The 11,310-nt window shown below is 56.0% G+C and overlaps 1 protein-coding gene across 6 annotated transcripts in view; it reads right to left on the reverse strand.

The window, feature by feature from the left end:
* Positions 1–8,990, reverse strand: part of ATOSB (atos homolog B) — a 48,216-nt gene extending 39,226 nt beyond the window's left edge. For 4 of the 6 annotated variants that reach the window (XM_065657570.1, XM_065657564.1, XM_065657572.1 and 1 more), the window contains exon 1: positions 8,097–8,161. The gene's annotated coding sequence lies outside the window, so the exon portion shown is untranslated. Of the gene's footprint in view, positions 1–8,096; positions 8,162–8,860; positions 8,925–8,955 lie in introns of those variants that run through there. The other 2 variants (XM_065657567.1, XM_065657568.1) reach the window with 2 other exon arrangements.
* Positions 8,991–11,310: the final 2,320 nt, after the last annotated feature.

The raw sequence follows: 11,310 nt of genomic DNA on the forward strand, positions 1-11,310 counted from the left end.
ATGGTGATCAGCCCATAACATCTTGTGTAGCTTACTGGGCTGGCGGTGTGGATCCCAAAGAATGTGGGGAGCCTGTCAGCATTAGGATAAGACGGTTGTCGGAGCTGGCTGAGGGCATTCTAAAGGCTGCTTACATACAGGTGATGTATGAGAGAGGGCATCAAGGAATCCCCATGGCTGCACCGGTAAATCCAATCCACCTTCGGTCACTTTTCACAGGGCTGCTGGATGCTTTAAAAATACATGTCCAGTCCCTCAGGGAGAGAATTCAGGAGGCTATCAACTGTAAAGAGCAGAATCCCTGAAATGCACCTGCACATATATTAACCTGGGCTGAAATCCTGCACAATATAGTCACCTACGGGCGTGAAATGTGATGGGTGGACCCAGGCAGCAGCACAGATGAGCAAGAGGGTCCAGAAAACAAGCCGAGCGCCTCTCCCCGGACAGCCCCCCGGCCCTGGGAACCTGAGCCCTTCCGCGGCCGGTCGGACCGAACCGGAGTGGGGCAGCCTGTGGCACCAGGCACTCACCTTGGGGGTGTTCTGAGCGCTGCTGCACAAGCTTCCACCGAGCATATAGAGCATATAGGGGAGCTGGTGGAACTGTTAGAGGGGAAAACCCAGAACACAAAGGGAGCACTGGCAACCGTCCCCCCGCACTGAGGAGAGACGAAACCTTAACCCTTTCATATCCTCACAAAGGGAGTCAAAGGAGTCAAAAAACTAGAAGCTGCAGATTGGGACCTGGGCCGCCCAATCCGCTCAGTACTTTCCTGCCAATGGTCCGCTGATAAGGAATCATACATAGACATCCCCGTCAGTCCAAAGCAGGTAAGTTTAAAATTTCTAATTGACATAGGCACCCAAATCAGTGTTTTGAACAAGCAGCAAGCTGACGAACTCGGGATTAAACCATCGAGGAAGGCCATCAACATACTAGGGGTAATGGATGTAGCAGAAAGGTGTCCTTTGGCTCAAACTCAATTTTGGCTGCCTGGGGAGAAGTGGATGACGGCTGTGGAAGAGGCTCTGAGCCCTTATAAGGGAAATATATTGGGATTTGATATTTTGGCAGGTAAACGGTGGTGCTTGCCTAATGGTGAGGTTTGGAGTTTCGAGGCAGAGGCAGCTTGCATTAGGATCTTGCAGTTTACCTCTGCACCACTGCAGCTTAAGGGTGCTGCTGACATTAGGATTTTGCAACTTGCTCCTACTTTGCCGCTATCTAAAATAACCTGCACTCCACGATACCCCCTGCCGAATGCAGCAAACCAGGGCATTACAGAGGTCATTAATGATCTTGAAAAAAGACAAATAATCAGCCGCACCCATTCTCCCTATAATTCTCCAGTTTGGCCCGTTCACAAGCCTGATGAGTGGTGGTGCTTAACTATTGATTATCGAAAACTGAACAGTAACACTGCACCCCTAACAGCTGCCGTACCAAATATATCCTTGGTGGTGACCGCCATACAAGCAGCAGCCCATCTGTGGATGGCTGCCTTAGATGTCAAAGATATGCTTTTCACGATCTCCCTACGGGAGGAAGACAAATCACAATTTGCTTTTACCTGGGAAGGGAAACAATACACCTGTAATCAGCTTCCTCAGGGGTACAAGCACTCTCCTACCATTGCCCACAATGCCCTTTCTGCACTCATTGACACTGTGAAGGTGCCCCTGGGCATTCGCATATATCAATATATAGATGGCATCTTAGTGGGCGGAAACCATAAGGAACAGGTCAGGCTAGTAGCGGAGACTGTCTGGAACCTATTGAGACAGAATGAATTGGATATTCCACCTTCCAAGTGCCAAGGTGCTGGCTGGGAAATTAAATTCCTAGGGGCTTGGTGGATAGTGGGAGCCATAGCAGTGCCTGATGACACCCTAGCTACTATAGAAAAGGGGCAGACCCCAAACAGCAAAGCAGATTTGCAACACCTATTGGGCACATTAGGGTACTGGAGAAAGCATATCCCAGGATTTTCAGTGATTGCCCGCCCCCTATATGACCTACTCCGAAAAAACAGGAGATGAGATTGGACCTTATAGCATACAGAGGCCCTTAATGTTCTAAAAGATGAACTTAAAACCTACCAGAAATTGGGCCCACTGTACCCACAAGACCCATTAAGGGTGTAATGGGGGTTTGCAAAACATGCTTCCTATTGTGGCATATTCCAAAGGGGGCCAAAAGGGCCAGACAGACCCTTGTTGTTTTCTTCTACCGCATTCAAGAAAACTGAACAAAGATATTTGGAGTGGGAAAAGGGACTCCTCTCACTCACCCGAGCAGTTAAGGAGGTAGAGAGACTGTGCATGTCACACGACATTATTGTGCAAGGCCATTTTCCTCCGCTAAACTCAACCCTCAAAGGGTCACCCCTCCTCCCCCACAAGGGGGTGGCACAGAAAGCAACAGCACAGAACTGGTATGCCTGTTTGGAGGGAGTTAGTCAGTTGTTGCCGTTGAAAGAGGGTCCTGTCAAAATTTCAAAACTCGAACAACCTGTGAATGCTGATCCAGTCCTGCTGAGCCTGCCTTATAAGCCCTCCCCAATTAAAGAAGCACCCGAGTTAACCCAGGACTCAGACACACAAGGGGTCTGGTTTACTGATGCATCAGCCCACCAGGCAGGGACAAAGTGGCAGTATAAGGCAGCAGCACTGGAGATTGCCACTGGAAAAACAATAACAGAGGAGGGGGAAGGTAGTGCTCAAGCAGGGGAGTTGCGCGCTCTCTTGTTAGCAGCAGCAGGAGGGGCCTCCACGCTTTACACTGATTCCTATGCAACTTATAAGGGTGCAACTGAATGGATATGCCAATGGGAATCCAACCGGTGGGAAGTGGGTCACACCAGAGTGTGGAGAGCTGAAGATTGGCATAGACTATTAGAGACAGGCAGGTCACGGCCCTTGACTGTGGGCTGGGTAAAAGGACATGCAAAAGATGGAACCCCAGCTGCCAAATGGAACCAACAGGCTGACCACCTAGCCCAAATGAGAGTGGCTAAAAGGCATACCACAGGAGTGGGCACGGTTAGCTGAATGGCTGCACATTGAGCAAGGCCACTCTGGGAAAGCGGATCTGTATTATGTATGCCGCTCTCGGGGATGGCCAGTGTCCATGGGAACATGTGAAGCAGTCCTTACAGCTTGTCCACAGTGCTGGATAAGACTTAAAGCTGATCACCCAAATCAGGCCCTGGCCCAGCATATCAGACAGGGCAAGGCCCTCTGGAGTACCTGGCAAGTTGACTATGCTGGGCCATTAAAACCCTCTCATGGAAAGAAATACATCCTGGTGGGAGTAGAGGTGGTATCAGGACTATCAACGGCTACAGCTGTCAGCGCTGCCACTGGAGACCAAACGGTGCGAGCATTGTGTGAGTGGTTTAGTGTTCTACCTACCCCTGAGAATATCCAAAGTGATGACGGCACACGTTTTTCTGCTGCCGCGGTTCAGGATTGGGCTAGGGGGGAAGGTATTAACTGGGTTTTTCATACACCATATTACCCCCAAGCCAATGGGATCGTGGAAAAGACCAATGATTTGATTAAAAAACATGCTGACATTTCGCAACCCAGCTGGGACACGTGGTGGGCACAAGCTGTTCTCATCGTCAGTAACTGCTGTGGGAGCTATGGAAGCCCCAAAATCAGGGCATTTTGCCCCAAGAGGCTGTTAACAGACAGTCACCCCATAACAAACAAAGGAAAAGACCAGCACCCAAGAACACAAGTGGGGCAGCCTGTCATGGTGGAACTACCTTCCATTGCTATTGTGCCCATGACTTTAGCAAAACCTAGAGGGTTATATGCTTGGGAGGCCCTTGATGAAAATGGGAAAACCCACTGCATTAGTGTCTGGTGGATAATCCCAGACTTCTAGCTCCAAAACCCCGGTTCCAAGAGACCAAGGCCTGTCTTTGTTATCTCGCAGGACGAAAGGAAGATGGACAATCCTGACCGCTCCTACTGAGGGACATATAGACGGGGTGGAAGAAGGTCCAGCTGAGACTGGGCGGTGGTTAGAGTCAGTCTTTGGAATGAGGGCCACACCAGGGCAAAACCAACAGGCCATTCAGGAGGGGAGGCCTGCAACTGGAAACACTAATGAACTCCATGCATGATGTTGCATAGGCTCCCTAAAGCATCAGCAACATGAAAACTGTCCAAAGCCAGGCCATATTGCACTTGCTTCTGTTGAAGGAAAAAGGTATAGACCAGAAGCTGTATCTACATCCTGAGCATCTGGGTGCCATTACAAGAACCACTACAAGGACAAGTAACAAAGGACTCGGGGCAATTGTTGCTGTACTGGGGTCTAACTGGTGAAAAAAATCTTCAATGCATTTGTTTTCCTAATTAGGATGACTAACCAGCCTCTTCCAATATTTGATAATAACTGTAATTGTTGCAATTTGCACTATTCTATTGTTTATTAGTAGGTTGATTTGTAATGATAATGTATAACAGGAAAATAACACATAAGGTACGATGATCCACAGTGGGCATTAAAACTCACCAGCAGAATGCCCCCTTTTGACTTTGGAGGCAAGAGGTGACTGCACCACCACTCCAAATCAGCCTGTCAGATGATGACTGTGGTCATGGGGTGGACTGTGTGTCAGTTGCACATCTCTCTGAGATCCTGAGCCTTCAATGGGGCAGCTGATGACTCTTTAGCACCTTTTGTGCCCCACTGTGCCTGTACCCATGTACACACCCAGGGTGGTACCAAGGTCCTGACAGTGACATCCTCCCCTACCGCAGGGCAGGGTGACTTCACCTCCACCAGGTTTGGGGGCAGGAGGGGTGGGACCCTGAGTCAATTGACAGGATTGTTAACAGAGGAGATGCCCAGAGTAGCTGCAAAGCTTCTGGACCATGTTGTAATGCCCACAGCCAGATCTGACCAGACTATAAAACAGGGTTCCTGCTGAAGGCCCCTTTTGGAGTGGTCTCTTTGGAGCAGCGGACCTGTGAACTGGAGCCCTCCCTTTAGACTGGGACGCCGTCTAAGGAGACTTCCCAGGATTGAGAGCGTCTCACCTGCTCATTTGGGTGAGTGGTTATCTACTGGATATAACCGTGAATGAGTCCTTGCCTAACCCAGGCAAATGATTATTTCTTCTGGGTACCCTGGAGTCAGAGGGCTCCGGTTTTGTTTCTTGTGAGTGTATGAATGCACACTGTGGATCTTCATTATTCTTATTTTGTTGTACCCCAATAATCTCCTCAACTGATATCTGAACCTGTATTTTATGTTGTTGGAGTGCTAACTAATTGTATAAACCCTGTTTCTAGTTGGTTTATTGGCTGCACTTTTCTGGCTAGAATAAAGTCTGTTTTGGAACTTGTTGTCCGCCTAAAACTGACTTTGGGGTGCCTCTGTGACACCTATGAACAACACGTTTTCTTGTTCTGCATCCAGGAAGCGTCCTGGCCCCCAGGCACTGTGTGTTTCCACACAGCACACGACAGTGCCTACGAAATCTAGCAGGGGACAAGCATGGGCAAGCCCAGAGCAGTAAGGGCAGGTAAAGGACTCGGGAAGAGTCAAGAGTCATTGACTTTCAAGCATCAGATCAATAACCATCCCCTTGAAAGACCCTCGCTTGGAAACAGAGATGAAGGTTTGAGCATCTCTGGCCTCTGGTACTCAGTGCGGCGGTGCAGAAATGTACAAGGGCAAGCAGCTGGGATCAGGCAGCAAGGAGGAGGACAGATGTGCTGCTCTGCCCTCAAAGGTCCCTTGAACTCAGGGAGGGAACTTCCTTTCCTCCTCCTGCTCCGCATGCTCAGAAGACCTGAAACTGCTGAGGGGGCAGGGGCTGGCATAGCTCAGCAGCAGAGGGCGGGTGTATGGACTGGGTGCTTTGTCTGCGTTGGAGGAAGCTGCTAGGAGTGAAACAGCAACCCCACCACTAAAATTAAAACGATGTCTTATTCCCTAAAGCCCATTTCTGCAGAGAGGGCAGAAGTAAAGAGTGCCAAGAGCTGCTTTGACAGCTTGCTGCAAAGGCAGCAGAGTGAAGCAGCCTCTCAAAGAGCTGTGACTCGACTAGCAGGGTCCCCAAAGTCCGTGCGGGGTGACCCCACCAGCTTGCCTCCTGGTGGTGGGTAAGAAACCTCTCACACGTGGAAAATAAACAAAGTGGGTGGCAGGTCTGAAACAGCCCCAGCCCTGCCCAACTTGCAGGCTGGACCTCACTCCTCAAGCTCATCTGCTCAGGGACCACAGCTGGTGTGCCAGGAGGGCTCTGATGTCCCCGCACGTCCTGGCCACCCCTCAGCACAGGCAGAGCTGCCAGGAGGCTGCAGATCCCATCCTGCCGCCGTGCCCGCGCGGGCGGCTGGGCTGTGTGGAGGGAGCTGCATGCCGGGACCTGTAGTCCCTACCAGGGCCCTGCCGCTCGCTCACGCCGAGACCCGCAACGATGAGAACGGCTGCTGCGAAACCAGGCGATGACGAAGCTTTACGGGATGACTGAATTCTCCCAGTCCTCAGCCCCTTTCTAAAGCAGAGCCCAGCCAAAAATAACTACAGTGCTGCTGCATTGTGAGTTTGCTCCTGTTTCACCTGCCAGACCTTGTTCACCTGCTGCATATGTTGCCAAGTTTGCCAAGACTCTCCTTTGTGTCAGGGCTCAATCCTGCTACACTCTCCACAAGGTCTCAGCTGTCCCTCTTTGCTAAGGCTTATGGATGCAGTTCAGGCACATGAGCAGAGGTCCATAAACAAATCTCTGCTTGTGCGATGTTTTTTTAAAAATGCACTGAGTGGAAATTACTTTTAAAATACCTTAAGACACAGCACAGCATTCCCCTGCCACACACCGCAAACTCCACGGTCATCCTTTAAAAAAATAAAAGGATTCTGGAAACCCTGGACATAAGTCCATGCTCCTTGTACCCATTACCAGACATGTCACGTTCACAGGCGGGTTGCGAGCAAGCCCACAGCCCCAGCTCACATCACGCAGCCGCCCCCCCATCTTCCCTAGCACTCAGCAGTTTTCTAAACACAACCTCTGGGACTGCCAAGAGCCCCCTGCGCACCGCACGTGTGTTTTCTGTAGAAACTGGATGCCCCAGCCACAGCAAAATGCTTGAAACCCCCACGAGGTCCACAGCTGCTGATTTGGGGGGATAAATGTCCCCCCGCATGGGTCCTTCTGCCCACGGCGGCTGTCACCGGAGGGCAGCAGGCCTCTGGCCCTGGGTGCTGGGGTTCACAGCTGCCCCATTTTCACAGCCCCACGCTGAAGGCAGCGATTCACCCACGGGGCAGGCGCTGGATGAGCCTCGCCAGGCTGCGTGGCTGGGCCACGGCGCAGCGGCTCCGGGCCCCGGGCAAGGCCCCACCGCCACAGGCCCCTCGGGCACGGGTGTCCGGGGGGACAAGGACAGCCCCCGAGTGCCAGGCGGGGCTGGGCTGGAGCCGCTGCCCGGGCGGAGGAGGAGGCCCCAGGGACAGGCTGTCCCTGCCCATGTTACAGCAGAGAGGACGTGGCCTTGGTGTGCGAGAGCAGGGACAGCACAGCCACCCTGAGCTGCCGGGGCCTCGGCGGGGGGCGGCAGCCAGCACGGGGGCACCCCGGGCACAGCCCCTCCCGACCTGCCCCTGCCAGACCGTCCCGCCACAGCCCCCGCTAAGGCCACGGCCCACCCCGGGCACCGAAAACCCGCAGCAGAGCGGGGTGGGGGGGGGACACGGCGTCCCCGCCGCAGCCCCCGCAACGCCGTTCTCCGGTCACACCTCCGCAGCCTGCCCCCTCCCCCCGGCCCCTCCCCGGTCCCGAAGCTCCCGGCTATAGCCCCCCCAGCTCACAACCCCCATCCCGGCCGCCGGTACCACCCGGTCACGACCACCCCCGGCCACGGCTCCCCCAGGTCTCCCTCGGCCCCCCACCCCCCCCGCACCAGCACCCCCCCCTTCCCGTGCCCCCCGAACCTTCTCGAACCGGGGGCAGTGGCGGGGACGGGGCGCATTAACCCCACCCAGCCGGACAGGCGGCCCGTCAGCCCCGGTTCTGCTCCGCGCCCCCCCGGCCCTGCCCGCCGCCGCCGCCCCGCCGGACCCACCAGCGCCCCCTCCGCTGCTGCCGCCGCGGTCCCGACTGCTGCGGCTCCGTCCGCTCCTTCCGGGTGCCGGCGGGGACACGCCCTACGCGCCCGCCTCCCCCACGCTGATTGGTGCGCTGGGCGGGGAACGGCGCGGGGCGAGGCGAGCGGTGGGGCGGTGCAGCCAATGGGCGGGGGAAGAGGTGGTGACGCGCCGCGCCGAAGTTCCACCCCCGACCCGCCCCCTCCACGTGCGGGTGTGTGATGACAGCGGGGAGGGGGCGGTCTCAGGCGAAGCGGCTTCTCATTGGTCGGCAGCGGCAAGGGGCGGGGCCTGACCCAGCGCTGGGTTGGGGGCTGCCATCGCCGAGACCCCACGGCCGCGACGTGTCCCGGCCCCACGGACACCCCCGGGCCCCACAGACACCCCCCTGGGCCCCGCAGGCCTGCCGTGTCCCAGCCCCCCGCTTCCCCAGCCCCACAGGCATGGCCTCCCCCGGAGTGTCCCCCGCTCCACGGACACGTCCCGAGTGGGGCCACCCGGGTTTCCCCCATCCCAAGCGGTGCAGGTGCCCGCGGACCTGGCCCGCCAGCCCCCCGCGCCGCCGGGCTGCGGAGCAGCAGTGCCCAGGCTGGCCGTGGGCGCAGGACCCGCGGGGGCGGCCGCCCCCGAGACATGGCCGCTCAGAAACACGGGAGCACCGAGCGGCACCCGGGCTCTGCCACCCGCCGGCGGGGACCCGGCCAGGACCCACTGCCCCGTGGGGCAGCAGCCGGGGGCTCACCGTCCTGACCGTGGCCATTCGGGCCAGGGGCGAGACGCTGTCACTTCAGCGGTTTAGGGTGAGGCTCGGTGAAGAGCAGCCCCCCGGCGACTCACCTCCCTCCTCAGGGAACTGCAGCTGCAACGCCGCTCTAAAAATAGTAGGGACCGGTACCGTCACATGATAAATATAACCAAGATCTCGTCTTCTGACGCGCAGTGAGCTGGATGCAAAGCGGCAGCACGCCGGCTGGTGAGCCCCAATGTCTCCCTTGCCTTACTGCCAGGACAGGGGCATTATTTTCAGAGTCTCTGTCATGGACAAAGCCACACTGGGCACGCTCCAGGAATAGCTGAGCTCAGGGAGTAGCAGGAGGGCCAGTCCTTTCATCCCCCTGCCCCCCATGCACTTTTCTGTGGGGAGAAGTGGTGGCTCAACATGCTGCTATGTGGTCGTGGAGTGGCTGCTGATACAGGAGCTCGTCTCCTCCTGGGGACTCAGCCTGTTGTTGTAGGGGATTTCTTGTTAAATATCCCCTGGCTGGTCCCAGAATCGGGTTGTGGGCCATTAAAGGGTATTTAACATACAGAACATTTTAATTTCTGAGTGCGATGATGGGAACACATGATCCTCCAGTGCCCATGGGGGTTTAGGAGCTCCTGCCTCAAACCACGTGTGGGCAGGTGCCGGTTTCAGGGGGGAAGAGCCCAGGAGGCTCATATTCCCTGTACCCCTGCTCATTCCTCACAGCGCAGGTTTCCTGCATGCTCTGAGAGCAATACTCAGCTTTTCTGCCCTTTGGCCGTGTGTGTCAACTCTGCCAAGCTGGCGAGAAGCTCTGGTGTCCAAGCAGGATGGGAGTGGAGGCTGTGGAAACCAGAGATGGGCCGAAAACGTCTCAGTCCCCATCACACAGCCACTTCCACAGGCTGTTTTTTCCAGCTTAAACTGCCTGAAATTAGTTCAGGGCTGACAAATGGTTAATGAACCATTGTTGGCCTGAACGGAACTGAACTGGAACAACTTCAGTCGCAGCTGAACCCGCCGTGGAGCTGAATCCAAAAGATTTGCTGGTTCTGCTCTTCAGCTGTGGGGAAATATGGGCTCCTTTGTCCCTGACAAGGATAATACATATCTGTTTTTTTGTGTGGGCAGTGAAGGATTAATAATATCCCAAGTTATTTACCTCCTGCTTTTGAGCATTGAGGGTTTGCAAGTGATGTCCCTGTTGAGCACACTGTCCCTTAGCAACCTCCCCTGATTTTTAAAACACAGTCTTGTTCCAGAAGCAGGATTAAGGGGCAGGACATAAAAGCTCCTTTTAACAGGCTGGGTGGGGTGAGGGTGCTCCCGCTCCTCCCGGGCACAGGGCAGGAGCTCAGCCGTGGCCATTTGGTAGGGAACGGTAACACAGGCAAGAAAAAAACCTCCAGAGGCTTGGGGCCGGGGGGAGTTCGGCCAGGAGCCGTGCCGCTGCCTTGCGGAGAGGCACAGCCCACCCGGAGCTTGCCAGGAGTGGGTTCTGTCCCCTCTCTGCCAACCCTCAAAGGGCTTCACGAGGGTCTGTGAAGGCAAGCGGGGAGGTTTAAACACATTAGGCAGGGCTCCGCGCCATGGCTGGCCGCCTTCCAGAGACCGGGCTGCCAGCCGCGCTGGGAAGAGGGTGTTTCTCCAGGAAGATGAGGTGTCCCGGGCAGCGCGCGGTAGAACGACGTCCTTCCGCAATGAGCTCGGCTGCCCGCGGGGCTTCCCGTGGTGGGGTGCGCTGGCGAGGTGACGGGGTGCCGGGGAGTTCACGGCGGGGTGAGCTCCCTCCCGGAGCTGCCCGCGCTGCCCCGACCGGCCGGCTCCGGGGCTGGGGCCGCTCAGCCGGTTCGCCAGGCCGTCCTCGCCCGCCCCACAGGCTGCCGGGTGCTGAGCTCTGCCAGGCTGAGCAGCTGACGCTGGCAAGGCACCTGCCGCCGTTTTAATTCGATTTAATAGTTTTCACCATGGAAGGCTGACGTTCCCCGTGAACATGCTTGTTTTGTTGGCGTGAGCGGGTTTCGCAATCACAAAAGCACCTTCGAAAAAGTGCAGGCATCATCTCCCAGAGCTGATGGGGCAAGATGTGCCTCCATGGGGGTGATGCCACCCTTGCATGCCCAATCCGAGTCTGTGTCAGTAAAGCAATAAAGGACCTGAGTGCAGAAGCGAGCCCAGAAGGACCCGGAGCCCCGCCAGAGAGAGACTGCAGGGAAATTTAAAAGGCCCATGGAGGATGCTGGTGGGAATCACCTGTCATGTTGCTTGGGGTCCCCTGGTGAGCCATGCTGGGCTGGACGGGTGTGCAGTGGTGTCAGGGCTGGACCAGGCACCCCGTGGTGACTCACGGCCTCATCCCAGCTGGCAAAGGACATGGAGAAAGCCCCAGGGGCGGGCGTGAGAGAGGAGCATTGGGTGTCACTTCCCCTCTTAATGGTGTGCCACGC

This window comes from Caloenas nicobarica, chromosome Z, assembly GCF_036013445.1.
Source record: "Caloenas nicobarica isolate bCalNic1 chromosome Z, bCalNic1.hap1, whole genome shotgun sequence".
NCBI classification, from domain to species: Eukaryota; Metazoa; Chordata; class Aves; order Columbiformes; family Columbidae; genus Caloenas; species Caloenas nicobarica.